Here is a 20,253-nt window from a genome sequence, read left to right as displayed (position 1 = left end):
TCTCCTAAGAGGATGGGGTGAGGATTCAGGGAAGAGAAGCATGGACTTGTGAAAGAGTGCACAATTATGGTAAATCCAACAAACTGTTCATGAAGGGAGGGGTGCTTACACCTGAAATTATTAAAGGTCTTTTATGAAATCCATGTTAGATGGAGTCACATGAACGGAGGTGGATAGTTTTCCAAAATATTGATGCAAAACCAGAATGGAGGGCAAGCACAGTCCCTACCAAGCACAAGGTGTCCAGTTACACATGAAGTGTTCAAAGCTGCCATTGACCCAAACCACTGGGGAGGGCCTTGAGCAATCTCTGCACTTCCCATCCTGGTACCTTAGGCCTAGACTTAGTCCCATACTTACAGAGGTGAAAGTGAAACTACCACACCCAGCATGCAGTGTGTCCTTGGCTTAAAAAACAGCACTGCCGGATGGTAACCTTCATGGCTGGGGACTGCTAACCATCATGGTACTCCCATTCTCATAGTTAACATGGCCATCCGTGGATGATGTCACAATAGAACTCGAAACCCAAGGTGTGACATCGTCAAAAAAAACAACATTATGGAATGCCTATGTGATGGTTAGTGGTGCAGGGATGGACAGAGAGAGCTGTCTTGTCTCTGAACTTGGTGGCCTCTTTAAAGTTTTCAGTGAACCAGCTGGCACTTCATTATGGTAATATACCACTCTGTTAACCAAAGCTATGCTTGACCCTTGACCCTCCGGGTAGGTCGCTTCCCCACCGCTGCAGCGCCACCTGTGCCTGTGACCCGCCTGCTCTGCTCCCTGTGTGGCAGTGTCTGCTGCCCATTTTGATTTCTGTACCCCCGTGTGACTGTCGCCCTTCTCTCCCTTGGAGCCTCGCTCGCCGCTGCTCCCCCGTTTTCCCGCCGCTGCCTCCCGTGCGGCCCCGTCCCCCGTGCCCATTTGCTGACCACCCTCCCGCCTCCCAGCTGCCCCTCCTCCCCACCTCCCTTTAAATGGCGGCCGCTGCGAGACCGCGCAGCGGGCGCGCCGCTGGCATGCCGAAGGCACGCCTAAGGCAAGCCCGTCCGTGCCTGGACCGCGCCTAGTGCCACAACCCCTGGCCCCCGACGTCTCTAGGGCACCCGACTGAGGTACGACACCGCCACCCTCATCGCACTCAACACAGGACGATCTGCCGCCTGCCACGAGCCTCGCCGATGTGCACCTACAGACCCTTCACCTGCCAAGCATGCAAATTCTCCTGCCTCTGAACCTGCACACCTCCCACCGAACGCAGCAACAACAACAGCCACCTCAAGTGCATCCTCCTCAACACCCGCTCCGTCCATAAACACGCCATCGAACTCTGGGAACTCCTGGATACAACAGCACCACACGTTACCTTCCTCACGGAAACCTGGATGAATGCCCCCTCGGCACCCGACATCGCCATAGCCATCCCGGACGGCTACAAAATCACCCGGAAAGACCGCGTCAACAAAACTAAAGGAGGCATCGCCATCATCTACAAGAACACCATGAGCGTCACGACCAACGCCGAAGACACACTCACCGCCGTCGAACACCTACACTTCCAAATCCACACCGACCCCCAGACCACCCTCAGAGGAACGGTCATCTACAGACCCCCGGGCCCACGAACACAATTCTGCGAAACCATCACCGACTTCATCAGCCCGCACGCCTTAACCTCACCAAAGTACATCCTCCTAGGGGACCTGAACTTCCACCTGGAGAAAAACAACGACAACAACACCACCACCCTGCTCCACAACCTCGCCAACCTGGGACTCAAGCAACTGGTGGAAACCCCCACCCATTACGCAGGCCACACGCTCGACCCCATCTTCTCGGCCAGCAGTCAAGTTGCCTTCAGCCACTCCACCGGACTACACTGGACCGACCACAGCTGCATCCATTTCACCTTCAAGAAGACCACATCCCACCACCACATGCTACAGATCCCCCGCAGATGCTGGAGCAAAATCACCACAGTCCAGCTGACCACATCGCTGAGCCAGAACCCACCGGTCGACCCCCTGACACCAACAACGCAGCAGACAATCTCGCACAATGGATCACCAACTGCGCCGACGACCTCGCTCCACTGAAGAAACCCCCAGGCAAGACTAGCAACAGAAAATCCTCATGGTTCACAAACACCCTCAAAATCGCAAAGAAATCGTGCCGAACCCTCGAAAAAGCCTGGCGCCACAAGCGGACATCAGAAAACATGACAGCCCTCAAGAGCGCCACCCACGAATACCACCAGATGATCCGCACCACCAAAAGGACATCGTTCAAAGAGCGGCTTGACAACAGCTCCCACAACAGCAAGGAACTCTTCAGCATCGTCAAAGAGCTCTCCAACCCCAGCGCCAGCAACAACGACATCACACCGTCACAAGACCTCTGCAACTCCCTCTCCACATTCTTCCACCACAAGATCACAGATATACACGACAGCTTCGGACCCCAGACCCCGCCCCCAGCCACCAAACCAACGACCCCCACCACCACCCTCAGCGCATGGACCCACATCAGCAATGAAGACACCACCCGCGTCATGAACACCATCCACTCCGGCTCCCCCTCCGACCCATGCCCTCATCACATCTTCAACAAAGCCGACACCACCATCGCACCCCACCTCCGGAATTCCATTAACAGCTCCTTCACGTCAGCCACCTTCCCTGGAAGCTGGAAACACGCAGAAATCAACGCTCTTCTGAAAAAACTAACAGCGGACCCCAAAGACCTCAAGAACTTCCGCCCCATCTCTCTGTTCCCCTTCCCGGCCAAAGTCATCGAGAAGACCGTCAACAAACAGCTGACTGCATTCCTCGAAGAAAACAGCTCGCTCGACCCATCCCAGTCCGGATTTCGAGCCAACCACAGCATCGAGACCGCACTCATCGCAGCCACCGATGACATCAGGACCCTGATGGACAACGGAGAGACAGCCGCTCTCATCCTCCTGGACCTCTCGTCAGCCTTCGATACCGTCTGCCACCGCACCCTAATAACCCGCCTCTACAACACTGGGATGTGTTAGGCTTACTGTTCTTTCTGACTGTGCAGCAGCACAGCAATCCCGAACCCTGATTCAGTTTCACAGGTGAAAACCATACAGGTGAAGTTTCGTATTTCACCCTAATATTTCGCCGACCCCTAAGTTGTGCAGTTAAGGCTATGCACAGGCTTGATAGCTCCACGTGTGGTTGTAAGGTCTCTGAAGTTAGCAAGCATATGAGAGAAAGAGAGGGAGAATATATATATATAAATATATATATATATATATATATATATATATATATATATATATATATATATATATGTATATATGTGTGTATGTATGTATATATATATATATATATATATATATATATATATATAGAGAGAGAGAGAGAGAGAGAGAGAGATGCGCCTCTATCTAAAAAAACACACAGAATAATACATTCTAGCAAGCTGTGCCTTATCAACTAATTTACAAATAAAATAGGTTTTTGCATGGAAACATACCAGCAGTAGAGCCATTTATACGTTTTAAGGCCATTTCTTATCACTCTAGGATTTGATAAGATAAAACTTTCAGCTTAGGGCGTTGCATGACTGAAAGATCGCTGCACAAGTATATTTACCACCTCAAGTCTTTTTTTAGAATATCTGCTTCTTAACCCTTTCACAGGACACCCCGGATCATTCCAACTTTGGCCGTGCTTAAATAAACAAAGATCTTGAATTATTGGTGCAAGAACCAAAAGCAGAGTATACTTTGCTGTAATTATAAAGGCCTTAACTTGTTTAAATCAAATGCAAGTTTACTTTCATTAGTGGTATGAGATAGTATGTCATATATTTGAAGAGAGTGGCTAATGTTATTGTATTTTGAATCAACCATTGTTTCCAATGTGTTTCATGTTTTTGTATTTTTTCACTTCTCTATTATTTGTGAACCGTTCACAGTGTTAGTTTTCATTTTCTGTGCTCATTTCGTTTGTGCGACACTACGCCAAAAAACGGGTGTGACATGAAACCTTACAAGTTCAACACACATACTAAACCATACAGCTGCAAAGTCCCGAGAGTTAAAATGTTGGAATAGTGGGTAGACAGCATATTTGAGGAGCGTCGAGGATATTGCAGCATAGATTTGCAAATTTTGCGGCAAAAAAATTGAAATTTTAAGGCACAAAAATTGACATTTAGTGGCATTATTGTGGCACTTTATTTTACTCCTAATCATTCCTTTTCAGTCTTAAATCAATGGAAACTTTTAGCAGAGTATTCTACTTTTAAATAGGCATGTTGAAACTGTCTGAGAGTATTTGTTTGCTATGGTAAGTCCACGAGTCCTGTTGCTATGGTAAGTCCACGAGCAGCAACATTTTTCACATGTTGCTGGCAGCCAATCAGAGAACTTGTGGGACTCTGGGCCAATCATAACTCTCTACTTTTAAATTGCCGTGCCCGCGATAGCCTAAGACACTCATGCAAGCCTAAATATACCCCTGCTGGGTCACGAAACGAGGAGAGAAGGGATGCGTTGGTGCCCAATGCTGCCTCCCAATTCCTGTTTACTCTCGTCTTAGAACAGGGTGCAGGCAACCCTACCCTGACCAGTGGCATCAACCCTTCCACCTGCCACCGGCCCTGTTTACAAGCCTAAACCATGGTTTGCTGTAATTCGATTCTCTCCCGGCTGCTCATGCACTTAAAACTGTGAAGTAAGCAACAAGTTGCACATGTGATTATACTAACTGATGCCCTCTCGCCCCCACCTTCCACCTACCACCACCCCCTCTTCCAGGGCACAAGTCCTAAAAAAAAAGAAGTGGGGGGGATTAACCAAGTTAGGTAGTTTGCAAATGACATCATGGCACGTGCCACTATAGCACATGATGCCACAACACAAATAATTATTTTATCTCACTTTTTACACTTGTCTCCTAAGAGGATGGGGTGAGGATTCAGGGAAGAGAAGCATGGACTTGTGAAAGAGTGCACAATTATGGTAAATCCACCAAACTGTTCATGGAGGGAGGGGTGCTTAGACCCGAAATTATTAAAGGTCTTTTATGAAATCCATGTTAGATGGAGTCACATGAACGGAGGTGGATAGTTTTCCAAAATATTGATGCAAAACCAGAATGGAGGGCAAGCACAGTCCCTACCAAGCACAAGGTGTCCAGTTACACATGAAGTTTTCAAAGCTACCATTGACCCAAACCACTGGGGAGGGCCTTGAGCAATCTCTGCACTTCCCATCCTGGTACCTTAGGCCTAGACTTAGTCCCATACTTACAGAGGGGAAAAGTGAAACTACCACACCCAGCATGCAGTGTGTCCTTGGCTTAAAAAACAGCACTGCCGGATGGTAACCTTCATGGCTGGGGACTGCTAACCATCATGGTTCTCCCATTCTCATAGTTAACATGGCCATCCGTGGATGATGCCGCAATAGAACTCGAAACCCAAGGTGTGACATTGTCAAAAAAAATAACATTATGGAATGCCTATGTGATGGTTAGTGGTGCAGGGATGGACAGAGAGAGCTGTGTTGTCTCTGAACTTGGTGGCCTCTTTAAAGTTTTCAGTGAACCAGCTGGCACTTCATTATGGTGATATACCACTCTGTTAACCAAAGCTATGCTTGACCCTTGACCCTCCGGGTAGGTCGCTTCCCCACCGCTGCAGCGCCACCTGTGCCTGTGACCCGCCTGCTCTGCTCCCTGTGTGCCAGTGTCTGCTGCCCATTTTGATTTCTGTACCCCCGTGTGACTGTCGCCCTTCTCTCCCTTGGAGCCTCGCTGCTCCCCCGTTTTCCCGCCGCTGCCTCCCGTGCGGCCCCGCCCCCCCGTGCCCATTCGCTGACCACCCTCCCGCCTCCCAGCTGCCCCTCCTCCCCACCTCCCTTTAAATGGCGGCCGCTGCGAGACCGCACAGCGGATGCACGCAGCGGGCGCGCCGCTGGCATGCCGAAGGCACGCCTAAGGCAAGCCCGTCTGCGCCGTCCGTGCCTGGACCGCGCCTGGCGCCACAACCCCTGGCCCCCGACGTCTCTAGGGCACCCGACTGAGGTACGACACCGCCACCCTCATCGCACTCAACACAGGACGATCTGCCGCCTGCCACCGAGCCACGCCGATGCGCACCTACAGACCCTTCACCTGCCAAGCATGCAAATTCTCCTGCCTCTGAACCTGCACACCTCCCACCGAACGCAGCAACAACAACAGCCACCTCAAGTGCATCCTCCTCAACACCCGCTCCGTCCATAAACACGCCATCGAACTCTGGGAACTCCTGGATACAACAGCACCAGACGTTACCTTCCTCACGGAAACCAGGATGAATGCCCCCGACATCGCCATAGCCATCCCGGACGGCTACAAAATCACCCGGAAAGACCGCGTCAACAAAACTGGAGGAGGCATCGCCATCATCTACAAGAACACCATGAGCGTCACGACCGACGCCGAAGACACACTCACCGCCGCCGAACACCTACACTTCCAAATCCACACCGACCCCCAGACCACCCTCAGAGGAACGCTCATCTACAGACCCCCGGGCCCACGGACACAATTCTGCGAAACCATCACCGACTTCATCAGCCCGCACGCCTTAACCTCAACAGAGTACATCCTCCTAGGGGACCTGAACTTCCACCTGGAGAAAAACGACGACAACAACACCACCACCCTGCTCGAGAACATCGCCAACCTCGGACTCAAGCAACTGGTGGACGCCCCCACCCACTACGCCGGCCACACGCTCGACCCCATCTTCTCGTCCAGCAGCCACGTTGCCTTCAGCCACTCCACCGGACTACACTGGACCGACCACAGCTGCATCCATTTCACCTTCAAGAAGACCACATCCCACCACCACATGCTACAGATCCCTCGCAGATGCTGGAGCAAAATCACCACAGACCAGCTGACCACATCGCTGAGCCAGAACCCACCGGTCGACACCCCTGACACCAACAACCCAGCAGACAATCTCGCACAATGGATTACCAACTGCGCTGACGACCTCGCTCCACTGGAGAAACCCCCAGGCAAGACTAGCAACAGAAAATCCTCATGGTTCACAGACACCCTCAAAATCGCAAAGAAATCGTGCCGCACCCTCGAAAAAGCCTGGCGCCACAAGCGGACATCAGAGAACATGACAGCCCTCAAGAGCGCCACCCGCGAATACCACCAGATGATCCGCACCACCAAAAGGACATCGTTCAAAGAGCGGCTGGATAACAGCTCCCTCAACAGCAAGAAACTCTTCAGCATTGTCAAAGAGCTCTCCAACCCCAGCGCCAGCAACAACGACATCACACCATCACAAGACCTCTGCAACTCCCTCTCCACATTCTTCCACCGCAAGATCACAGATATACACAACAGCTTCGGACCCCAGACCCCGCCCCCAGCCACCAAACCAACGACCCCCACCACCACCCTCAGCGCATGGACCCACATCAGCAATGAAGACACCACCCGCGTCATGAACACCATCCACTCCGGTTCCCCCTCCGACCCATGCCCTCATCACATCTTCAACAAAGCCGACACCACCATCGCACCCCACCTCCGGCATTTCATTAACAGCTCCTTCACGTCAGCCACCTTCCCTGGAAGGTGGAATCACGCAGAAATCGACGCTCTTCTGAAAAAACCAACAGCGGACCCCAAAGACCTCAAGAACTTCCGCCCCATCTCTCTGCTCCCCTTCCCGGCCAAAGTCAACGAGAAGACCGTCAACAAACAGCTGACTGCATTCCTCGATGAAAACAGCTAGCTCGACCCATCCCAGTCCGGATTTCGAGCCAACCACAGCACCGAGACCCCCTTCATCGCAGCCACCGATGACATTAGGACCCTGATGGACAACAGAGAGACAGCCGCTCTCATCCTCCTGGACCTCTCGGCAGCCTTCGACACCGTCTGCCACCGCACCCTAATAAACCGCCTCTACAACACTGGGATCCAAGGGAAGGCCCTGGACTGGATCACATCGTTCCTCTCCGACAGAACCCAGAGAGTCCGCCTCCCTCCCTTCCTCTCCGAGGCCACCAAGATCATCTGCGGCGTACCCCAAGGCTCCTCACTCAGCCCAACTCTCTTCAATATCTACATGAGCCCCCTCGCCACCATCTCCCGCAAACACAACATCAACATCATCTCCTACGCCGACGACACCCAACTTATGCTCTCCCTCACCAAAGACTCTCTCACCGCCAAAGCCAACTTCCAGGACGGAATGAAAGAGGTCGCAGAATGGACGAGGCACAGCCGTCTGAAGATCAACTCGGACAAGACGGAGGTTCTCATCCTCGGACAATCCCCTTCCACCTGGGATGACTCCTGGTGGCCCACGTCGCTGGGCACTGCACTGACACCCACTGACCACGCACGCAACCTGGGATTCATCCTTGACTCCTCTCTCACGATGACCAAGCAAGTCAACGCAGTCTCGTCCTCGTGTTTCAACACCCTGCGCATGCTCCGAAAGATCTTCCGGTGGATCCCCACCGAAACCAGAAAGACGGTCACCAAGGCCCTCGTCACCAGCCGACTGGACTACGGAAACACCCTATACGCAGGAACCACAGCCAAACTTCAGAAACGCCTTCAGCGCATACAGAACGCCTCCGCACGACTCATCCTCGACATCCCCCGCCACAGCCACATATCCGCCCACCTGAGAAACCTGCACTGGCTCCCCGTCAGCAAGAGGATCACATTCAGGCTGCTCACCCACGCACACAAAGCGCTCCACAACATGGGCCCTGAATACCTCAACAACCGCATCTCGTTCCACACCCCCACCAGCCAGCTCCGCTCCTCCAGCCTCGCCCTCGCCACCATCCCACGGATTCGCAGACCCACCACGGGAGGAAGATCGTTCTCCTACCTAGCAGCGAAGACATGGAACTCCCTCCCCGCACACCTACGACTGACCCAGGGCCATCTCACCTTCAGGAAACACCTCAAGACCTGGTTATTCGAGCAGTAGCAGCACCCCCCCTTTTTTTTCCTCCAGCGCCTTGAGACCCTCACGGGTGAGTAGCGCGCTCTACAAATGTACTGATTGATTGATTGACTTGGTATGGAACCTTCATTTTTAGGACCCTGCAGTAAACTCCTGTGCTGAACACATAATTTGCTCTGTGTGTGGTAATGTGATAGAGATTTCCTAATGTTATCGTAGGTTCTACAGATGAATAGTGCACTACCCCTACAGCACTTACTGCTATAAGTGTGAAGGCTCTGTGGATGCCAAAATTTTAGTGCTAATTTCACCAGTTAGAGAAGACCCCTCCGGAACTACACCCATCACCTGCTGTTTACTCATAGATCTCAGCAGCATTTGTGCAACCCACTGAGCTATAAAGAGATTAATTACAAAGTTTGTCCGGTCCTTCATTAGTAGTTCCCAAGTCTGGTACCTAAATTTTGTACAAAGTGCGGCCTTTTTTACAAAAGTGCCAATTTCGCGATTATTTTGCAAATCGCAAAATCCTGGAGGGAGAGAGAGAGAGAGAAAAAAAAGAGAGAGAGCACTAAGAACAATACATCTCTACTTTACAGTGCTTACCATTTCTGGTAGTAAATATTTTTGGCTGCAATATTTTTGTAACACAATATTTAAAACCTTTGAGGCTCATCAAAGAAATTTACGAAATGCCAGATGACAAAGAACTTCCATACTCTTGGGGGAGGTGGTGATCATGTTGAGGACTGTACTCTGGCGAGAATTAAGAGATGCTAGGACCAAAGGGGCACCTGCTGGACAATGTCACCACTTCCGGTTTGGGGGTAAAATTACTGTGGGGAAAGGAGAATGCTGCAGTAGGATAGCACGGTGTTTGCTTGGATTAAAACATGCTCCATCAGAAGTAGAAGAACCAGTGTGTCTGAGAGGGCAGTTGGGACAATACTTCTGATATGCGCTTTTCTTGTCCTGCACATGAGAGGGGGGGATATTTCATTATCTCTTTTCTCTTTCGACAACCATGACGTCTTTTACACACACAAGACTGAATTGGACGCCTCGTACCGTTTCATTGTGCAGAAAAGGACTTTGCATAACCGATTCCTTCAATTTGACAATTGGAGAGTCTCAGTCGCCCCTTTCATTCTTGCTTTCAATATGGCTGCCTTTTTTCTGTCTTTCTCTTATTGGTCAGCATTTTCCCTTCAACTTTTTTTGTGAAACATTCATTCTTTGCTTACTTCCTCCCTCGCTTTCTTTCTTCAGTATTTCTTTCTTAGTCTTGATCTCTCTCTCTTGCTTTCTATCTCTCCTTAGTACCTTCTTACTTTCTTCTTCACGCACATTTACATTTAATTTTTTTGTTTATACTCCCCTCCTTGCATATCGCTCTAGATTTATCCCTTTCTTTGTATCCCTATTCATGTTCTGTCTTGTCGGCCACTGTGTCTGAAGCATGGACGTGAACGAGCAAGCATAAATTACTTGCTGACTCAGGCCAAACGCCCCCGCTTCTTCACTCTAGCATTTCTCCAAGTCATGCCCATGTGTCTTTCAGAGATTGGCATGAACGTAAACTTGTCATAAATGCCTGCCTCATTTCCTGCCCGTACTCTCTCTAGAGATATGGGGTTATCAGGGGAAGCAGGTTCCCAGGAACTGCACCACAACGACTCTTTATCCGGAGCCTTCCAGTCTGCACAGAGCCGTTTTAAGGCATGGGCAAAGTGCCACGGACCCCCCCTAGTAAAGTTATCAGGAAAGTCAGAATACTCTCTCTCTCTCTCTCTCTCTCTCTCTCTCTCTCTCTCTCTCTCTCTCTTTCTCCTTCTCTCTCTCTCTCTTGCTCTCTCAGTCCCTTTCTTTATCTCTCAACCTTTATCATTCTCTCCTCCTACCGCTACCTCTGATCCTGTCTTTCTCTACCATTCTCTATCTTTCTATTGTTCTGTCTTTCTCTACCCACCTATCTGTCGCTCCATATCACTCTCTCCTGGTCTTGCTCATTTCTTTTACCCCTCTTTCTACCTCCTTCTAATTTACATTTGCTTCTTTCTTTCTACGCTTCTTCTCTCTCTACCTTTCCGCACTCTTCCTAGATCAACTTTCTCTCCGTCATCTCTCTTTCCCTCTTTCTCTACCTTTCTATTGTGATTAACCTAATCGTTCCCTCTAGCTGACCAGTCACTAAATCCGTCGTTCCCTCTACGTCCCAACCCCCTCTCACTTCTTCGCCCTCCCTCTGCGCAGCACCACCATTCTCTTCTTCACATCTGTACTTTGTGCACCTTAGCTCTCTCTTGATCGTCCTGTCTGCCTCACTGCTCTCTTTACATGCCCTGCCTTTCGAAAGAACCCTTATTTCCTATGTTGCCCCCTAGTTCTACCTCACCACTCGCTACCTCGCATCTCTATATTGTTCTCACCTTCTCTCCTACCTACCTCTACCTCTCTATGCTGCTACCTTTCACTAGCTAAGCTCCATTCCAATCTTAACTCTTTCTACACACACTACTATCTCTACATTTCCTTCACTCTGTCTATACCTCAAGGTAAATCTTATCCTCACTCTACAAATGTACCTTTTGCTACTTATCTTTCTCTTCCTCAATCTACCTCTCTATATAGTTCTGTCTGAGAATCTCATCTTTCTCTCTTTACTTTAGGTCGCTGCCCACCTCATCTATCTCTCTATATCATCTCTGTTCTTACTTCAGTGCTTAATTTGTAAAAAAAAAAAAAAAAGTTCCATGACCCTCGTTAGGAGGCCATTGCACTTGCACCTCCCACTGCCAATGATCTCTCTGCCAGTGACAGTACCAAAACTACTAACCACCGTCCTCCTACAAGTGTGATGATTTAGACTATTCCAGGCCTGAAAGCTACAGTAAGAGCTTGTGATGCAAGTATTAGTCATTTTAAATGTACCTTGTATCAATAAACATGTATTTAAATTAACATTGTATTAATAAACATCTATTGGTTTACTCAGATGTGAATAAGACAAACAGCACCACCATGTGGCACACGGTCATAAGTGCCAGTGTTGACAATTAAGTGCTGGTGCCGAGCACCAGGTACCACCGGCTCAAATTAAGCACTGTCGTTACCTCTCTATCTTTCTCCTGTCTTGTGCAGGCGAGCATTCTCTTACTTCACAGAGTCAAAGCCCCCTCCTTAGCAAGTGTATGTTAATTGTGAATGAGGATTTATTTTTTATCATGATTATCTTGCAATTAAAACTACTTTTCCTAGCACTAACTGCCTATTACATGTTTTAATATTTTGCACTAACCAACTAAACATTCAAGTCATATTTTCGATAGCTTTCCTGTAATGGGAGAAGCAAAATGGCTAGATATTGAGTTGCATGTTAAATGTTACTATAAGACAAAAAAAATCTAGATGCAACTGCAAATAGAAAGGGCTTTATCAATACTTTGTTTCTGGACTATTGGCTGGAGAACACCGGGCAGTATGAGCTTTTGGTTGTTTTTGCTTTGCCTCATTTCTGAAAGTTTCAGGTATAATTCATTATTTTTGTCATCCTGAGGGCTTGAATTAGCCGACAATGCGTGCCAAAGATGAGGCTATTGTGAACAGAGTGCCCCAAACAGGTCTTGCACGGGGTAAATAGCCCAGATGTCTACCCTGGGGGCAGTGGCTAACATGAGCACATATCAAACACAGAATGAGAGAAAACAGAGGACAAATAGGGATAACCAGAGAGAGTTTCATGTGAGGTGACATCTTGGACCCAGGCCATAATTGACTGTTCTTGTTTAAGAATCATTGGTAACAGACCATGAGCATAAGATTGTGTTTCTCCCAGTTGACCTGTTCTGTTACTTGGTTTTGTCTGAATGGGGCTGACAGAAGCGAAGGCACTAGGGATCCACATTGGCCCTCACTTGCCGGATAGTGGAATGATACTAGAGAGACTTTAGAATGAATTTATTCAGGTAGTGACTTCTTAAAGAGGTTGTCCACATTGGCGGTAAACAAAAGCAATTCGCTTTTCACACTCCTCCATCGAAACAATCCAGAGTGGCCAATGGATGATGTCTGCTTGAGATTTGTGACATCATTCACCTGATGCCCCCTTTACCAGCAATGCTTAAAACAGTACTGCCCTCTGACAATAGGTGTTTTCTGTATAAAATTACTACTCCCTGATGGCCTGCAGAACATTCAAATCAGCCTTTATTGTCTGCTTGTTGAATTTGCTCTTCACTTTGATCTTCAGTCAAATATTAACCAGCCCCTTCCCATCTGTTCATGTTATGGAGTTGCTTCCTATGCCCTTTGCTGCAAGTGGCTAAACTGGATGAGAATCCAATTGGTAGCAAAGTCTTAACTGCGCCAAAACCAGATGACATGTTCATTCCAGACCCTAAATCACACACAACAAAGGGAAAAGAGGGATCACTCCTACACCAGCCTCCAAAACAAACATTCAAACACACAAAAGTATGTAGGAGGTGAGAAAAGTACACAGAAGGTGAATGTGGCACCCATACTGTTTGTTAAAAATGCCCCACCCACAAATTGTAGCGTGCTTCATCTTTAGGCTTGCTAACAACACCCCTACGCAGACCAATGCTTGGGATGGAGGATAAGGTTGGGGAAAAAAACGGGGCTCAAAAAGGTGCAGAAATCAGGTTTACAACTGGCTCAGGAATATCCACTTTGTATTTTATTCCTTGACTTTCTGGTCAGGATTAAAATATATATAATATAGGATGGTGCTTTTGGGGTGAATTATTAGCCCTCCACCCCTCCTATCTGCATGCTTGTCAACACGTTTCAGCCATTTAAAGTAGCCCAAAAGGGGTCATCCGGCTTTCTTCAGGACTGTAGAGCCAGTGTATTACCTACTCTCCTACATTCCTTAGTTGGCAGATTGAGGTCTGACCCATTCCAGTCTGAGAACTTGTGATCACACTGCAGTATTTCTGAGTTTCAAAAGTTCAAATGCTCGTATTGGTGTGCGAGCATCCCCGTATAGTCAAACATTCATCAAGGTGAGACCGCTGCGAGCCTCTCCGCACACCGTGAACGTTCCAGAACCTATCTGTAAGGTTCTATTAAGTATTACATGAGTTTCCATAATCTCTATCATCAAGTATAATAGTTTATCAGACTATGGTAAAATACTCTGACTTCTGTCGCAGTGTCTAACTGGAACCTTCTTAACCCTTTAAGTGCGCCCGTTGGCAAACGGCCCTCTCAAGCACTACCTCGGTAGTGCTACGCACGTCCATTGGCCGACGCGGCCCCACCCACTTAATGGAACGCCCCACACCGCGGCGGAATTGCCGCCGTGGTTAAGGCGTTAAAGAAGGAACTCCGGGGATGCAACAGCATGTGAACCTGGTTTATTTGGGTGCCTTATTACACAGAAATGAAATGTCGTTTATAAAGCGCAATGGCTACCCAGAGGCTGGTAGGGACATCGGTCCATTTTATTTATATAGTGTGACTCGCGCCCCTGGTTTGCGTTGAATGCACTCCCACCCTAGGCGCGCACACCTGCACCGTTAACCATATTACAGTGACAAGGCCCCAGGATCACTGGCGGTACAGAACTCAGACAAAGGTTTCAGTCTCCAGCTGAAGCCATAGAACTTGCAGCCATAGAACACTCAGTGCATAACATACACTGAACCATCACTACATCACATTACCCTAAACAGACTCATCCACTGAATATAACTAGGGGTGTGCGAAATTTGTGTAATTTGCTCTTGTGTAATTTGATGACATTTTAGAAAGTTTACTCAAAATTACGTGTAATTACATGGAATGAAAAAATATATATCTGGAGCTGTATTTTAGCATGAAATGCATCCTCGCATCCATATTTTAGAAGGATGTATTTCGTGCTAAAATGTGCAAAAAACAAAAGCATTATGAACAACAGACACTTGCATTCACGTATTTCCTGTGCACTTGGTGTACATTTTTACCATTAATGGCAGGTTCACAGGAAACCTTTACTGCAAATGGAACATAATTACGCAACCTGATGCGGTAGTGGAATTCGGCATTACAAAAGTAACACAAATGTACCCAATCTAAGCTAGATTTTGCTAATGTAATGAACATTTCCACAAGCTTATATAGCGCACTGCATATCTCACAGCATAGCTCGCAATCCAAAGCAGCATGCTTTGTACTCAAAGTTGTACATCCCCTTTAACTTGACTGTCAGCTGTATGATTTCATATTAAATATATTCTTCAGTTGAATGTTTCTCCTCTGGGGAGTCACTTAATAGTGAAACAGGAAGCACTTGGAGGAACCGGTATCTGCAGAACACGGCTGGCCATATGAAACACAGGACAGCCTCTGGTGGGCTGAGATTCATGGGCTGTTTTTAGGGGTAGGGAGTGAGCGATCATCAGCTATCCAGCTTGGCAAACAGCTTTCGGGGCACATGCTCAATTTTTTTGTAGTCCTCTATATAATTTGCCTTCCCAAAGCCTCCTGGAGACTGTCAAGCTGGCTCCCTACTCGTATGGACGTCATTTGAGGCTAGTCAGGGGTCGCAGCTGTGACTTCTAGCTTGCTCCCTGCTACCCCTGGCACTTTTTTGAGACCCCTGACATCATTTGAGGCTAGTCAGGGGTCTCAGCTGTGACCTCTAGCTTGCTCCATGCTACTCCTGGCACCTTTTTTGAGATCCCTGGCATCAGAGGAGGTACACGTTTTGCCCCCTCTGTGGCCAGGGGCCGCAAAAGAAGTGCCAGGAGTAGCAGGGAGTAAGCTAAAGGGCACAGCTGCGACCCCTGACTACCTCCAAATGACATCCATGCCTACTCGGTACAATGTGGCTGATAGAAGCACATTTTCCAGGGCTGTTTTTAGCTCCCATTCCGCTACTGAGCATCTGGAGCCGGCAGAGTTGCGGAAAGTACAGGAAGGCACCACCCGTTGATTGTGCAGATACTCTAGCGTGTCAGTGACCCCTGTTAGTGTGGAAGGATTCCAGCCGCCAGGCAGCTGGTTCATGAAGTTACACAACATCATATCTGCTCTTAGTCACTGCCTTCTGGACTACATCTTCCCTCCAATGCAATTCCATTGAGGTATCTACAAATGTGCCTGTATCCCAAATAATTAGAACTACAGTTGAGTATTCGTGTTACTGTATCGCACAAATCAACATTATAAATATTCTAAGCAAACTGCTAACACAAGGGATCTTCAGGACGATGATATTTATTTGCAAGGCCTTCCCTTTAAGATGTATGAATCTCATTTCAGATTACAACTTTCAACCTTATCCTCATTTTATAGACTTAAAAACTGATTGGTTTAAGACCAGTGGCTTTTCCAATTTGGGGGTCAGTTTCTTTTCATTTAATTCATTTTGGGTATATGTTAAATAAGAAGCGTCAAGTAATACAAGGTTTCACCATATATATTGTAATGTCACACCACAAATCTTACACAAAATACACCCTAACAAGTCAACAAAGTGTCTTAGAATGTTTCTTCCGACGCATGTATGGGGGGCGGGGGGCCGGGGTGATCAGATCAGAGTGACCTTTACACACCCCATAAGGTGTAGTGGTTCATTATAGGGTGCTCATCGTGGGGCAGGTGCTACAATGCCTGACGGGCCCCTCAATGGGTTCTCTTTGGCAGAGAGCTTTTGATCTTTAAGCCGTATGATGTGTGCGAGTGAGGGGGTGTAAGTGTAGGGTGGTGCACAAGTGGTTAACAGATCCTAAGGAACCCCCAAAAGATTTAATGAAGTGATGGTTCCATTTACACAGTAAAAACAGGGTCTCCCTCTATGATCAGGTCCTTCTCATTGGCTCTATTTACACCATGATCCATTCCAAGAAATCCACATAAACTGTCCTGAAAATTATCCTCTAGCAGCACCCCAGTGCTAAGCTTCTCTTGGGGGGCCGCGGGGGGTGGAGGGGGGTGGGGGGGCTGGAACATGATTCCCGACCTCTTTTTGAAAAAGTCTGACCAACCCCTACACCACAATATGGGGGAGAGAGGCATCCTCAGTGACCTGAATTCAGATTTCTCCTTGACGCACTTGTGGAGACTCCGCCATCCCTCTGAGAGGGACTACACTTACACCTCTGAGCGCATGGAACTCCGTCCAGAATAGATTTCTTCCTCATCTGCATGGCTCTGGTTGGCCACCTGGTGGATGCCAAGATTATTCCCTTGACCTAGAAGCCACCCACTCCCCCCAAATTGGCAACTCAACCTCTCACACTACAAAGTGCCTGTGGGCAACAGGTAAGCCAACTGTGCAGGGGGATTTAATGCTGGACTCCTCCTTGAGGAAGCAAAAGACCTTGTGTAAGCAGATCCAAATGGAATCTACCCTCGCCTCTCTTACTGTCCAATACTCCTGATCTCCATCGTGGGCCATGTTTCAAGCACTGCTACAGGCCAAATGTAACCACCCTCTATAACTCTTGCACAGAAACGGCACTGTTCCACCTTAAACAGCATCATTATGAGTGCAGCAAAAAGGCAGGTCACCATTCGGTGCTGCAGCTAAGGCAGCAGGATGCCTCCCATCCCATAACAGCCATTCAGGGGGATGTTGGCCAACTCCTTACCCAGCCACTTGATATTCTGGACCTATTATGAGACCCTCTGCTCCTCTGAGGCAGTGTGCACCTCTGAAGACATTCAGAACCTTCTGACTTGCAACACAATCCCTTGCCTTACAGCCGACCAGTGCCTGGCCTAAAAGTCTGATTTCACCCAGAAGAAATCCTGAAGATGATTGATGATTTGCCTTATGTCAAGCTCCAGGGTTGGATGGCTACCCATCTGAATACTATAAGACCAATAAGGACATTCTGGCTGTTTTATTAAGCAGGGTGTTCTCAGAAGCGTCTTCCCCACACCCTGTCCCCTCTGACGCCAACATGACATCTGTCACTCTTATCCCTAAACTCAGCAACATCCATTGAGGTGTTCCAGTTACCACCCGAGTTCCCTGTTAAATGTCGATACGAATGTGTATGCCAAGGTGCTGGCCAATAGACATAAACAGGTGATACTCTCCTTGGTACATAGGGACCAAGTTGGCTTTGTCCCACACAGCACCGCAGCGTCCCATTTGCGTTTTCCATCACACATCCTCTGGAGGGTCTGGAGACGGCTTCTGACAGAGTTGAGTAGGACTACTCTTTCTGAGTGTTGCAACATTGTAGGCTGGGCCCAGTGTGTCTAGCTCATGTCCGGTGGCTGTATTACCACCCTAAGGCAACAGTCGCTTGAAATGGCAATGTCTCTACCCATTGGATGCCCATTGGGGCACCCATGAGGGCTGTCCTCTGTCTCCTCCTTTTTATTCTTGCCCTGGTACATCTGGTCATTACAATTTGCAACTCCCCTGATATACATGGAATACCCCTTCCTAGCGGAGACCACAAGCTGACTATCTATGAAGATGACATCCTGGTTGCACTTTCTCTCCCAGCTGCTTACCTGTGGGTCCTCATCTATATGATCTCTCACTTTTGTTATACCTCAGGGTACAAGATAAACTGTAGTAAGTGTGAGGCCCTCCTCCTGAAGCTTCCAAGGTCCTGTCCATCTTTGAAGGCCACCCTTTTCAGTGGTCCCCTACCTTTATTCAATACCTTAGCATACAGGTCATGCCTAGTCTCCGCCTTATGGTGGAAAGTAACCTAGACCCCCTCCACTCGAGCAGTCAGGCCGATATGGCACGCTGGTCACAGCTGGGTCTCTCTTTGACCGCACAGGTTTTGAAAATGAACATGATACCCCCCTTGAACTATGTGTTTCACATGCGCACTTTATGCATCAAAGGCCCGCCTGATGGCTACCTTGGAGAAAACCCTAACAACCTTTCTATGGCGTGGCCGGAAGTCATGGCTTAAACTGGGAAAACTCTCTGTGGCCACTGAACAGAGGGGCCCCTCGTCTTATGAACATTCAATGCTAATGGATGGCGTCTCAATTGGTGCCCCTTCAATACATTATTCATGCCACCTTAGGCACGCCCAGCTAGGTGCCTCTGGAAAACTCTAACTTTGTCCGCCTCTGGCTAGGGGTCATCCCCAAGCTGTTAAACTCACACCCAGTTCTCACAAACACACTCCAGGCATGGCACAACTGTTGCCGGTCTACTCCTCCATCTATGCACAGGAGGCCCCTCTGTGGTGTAACGCATCTTTATTAATCAGCGATGCGGAGCCCCAATGGCCGGACTTTGCATCTAGAGGGATACTTCGCCTCTCTAATCTAGTTCCGGATGGGGATTACAAGTTGTTTGCAAAGGCCAAGGAACAGTATGGACTTCTTGTGGGACATTTTTGGGACTGACAATGTCTGTAACGCAGTAACACTGCCTCCCCAGGCCTTGGGTTTCCCCTCACTGGAACTGCCCTCCTCCCCACTGCTAGTCTACCTACAAATGGGTACCTACAAGAATCTCCCGCTTATACTGGATTTTGGTGGAGCACCTCTACTGCACTCCCCTGGCCCACTCACTCCGGGAATAGTGGATGAACCTTTTGCAACTCCAATACTCGGAGGCAGTTTGGGGTGACTTGCTTGTGGATCATAATTACTGCCTTGAGGAGGCCCAGCTCAAATTCAGTTACTTTAAAGTGGTACACTATCGGCCTTAGTCACCACTTTGACTACGTAGGCCTTCTCTTCTTCTGTCTGCCATGTGTTGGAGGTGTGGCTGTCTGGACAGCGATATTGTCCACCTCCTCTGGGACTGACCCGTTGTGAAGGCTGTGAAGGTCCTCTATTACTATCACCATCAGGCAAACTGTACCTCTCACCAGGGCTCTAAAATCCCAAACTGCTCTCTTCCATGAGTTTACCCAATGCTCAGCCATCACGCATCAAAAGTAGAGGTGGCTGGCCTCAGCTCAGGCTACCGTCAAGATCTGCATCCTGAGGATCTGCATCCTGAGGTTTTGGAGGATGTTCGCTTGCTTGTTGTCAATGCCTTGGAGCACCAGCAAAGAAAAGGCAGGTTGAGGCATTCTCAGTTTCGCACGTGTTTAGCTATGCATATGTGTGCCTACTCAACAAAGTAGTTGTTGCTTCGTTTCTTTTGTTATTATTTTCCTATCCAAGATGGTGGATCCCACTTGGATCTGTAAATACAAAAATACATTTCGGATTTCACCAATGAGCATTTCTAAAAACGGTGTGGTTTAGCAGCAAAGTGCTCGAAAAAAAGTGATGAAAAATGATTACAAAAATTGAAGGGTTGGAAGGGCAAAGTAA

General features: G+C 48.4%; 1 protein-coding gene across 1 annotated transcript in view; it reads left to right on the top strand.

The window, feature by feature from the left end:
• The window catches only part of PTGIR (prostaglandin I2 receptor), a 229,664-nt gene that overhangs the window by 113,263 nt on the left and 96,148 nt on the right, over nt 1–20,253 (top strand). The gene's annotated exons all lie outside the window — the stretch shown is intronic.

This window comes from Lissotriton helveticus, chromosome 9 (genome assembly GCF_964261635.1).
Source record: "Lissotriton helveticus chromosome 9, aLisHel1.1, whole genome shotgun sequence".
In the NCBI taxonomy this organism is placed as follows: Eukaryota; Metazoa; Chordata; class Amphibia; order Caudata; family Salamandridae; genus Lissotriton; species Lissotriton helveticus.
Note: the sequence above shows the minus strand (reverse complement) of the source record. Positions and strands in the feature narration are given on the sequence as shown.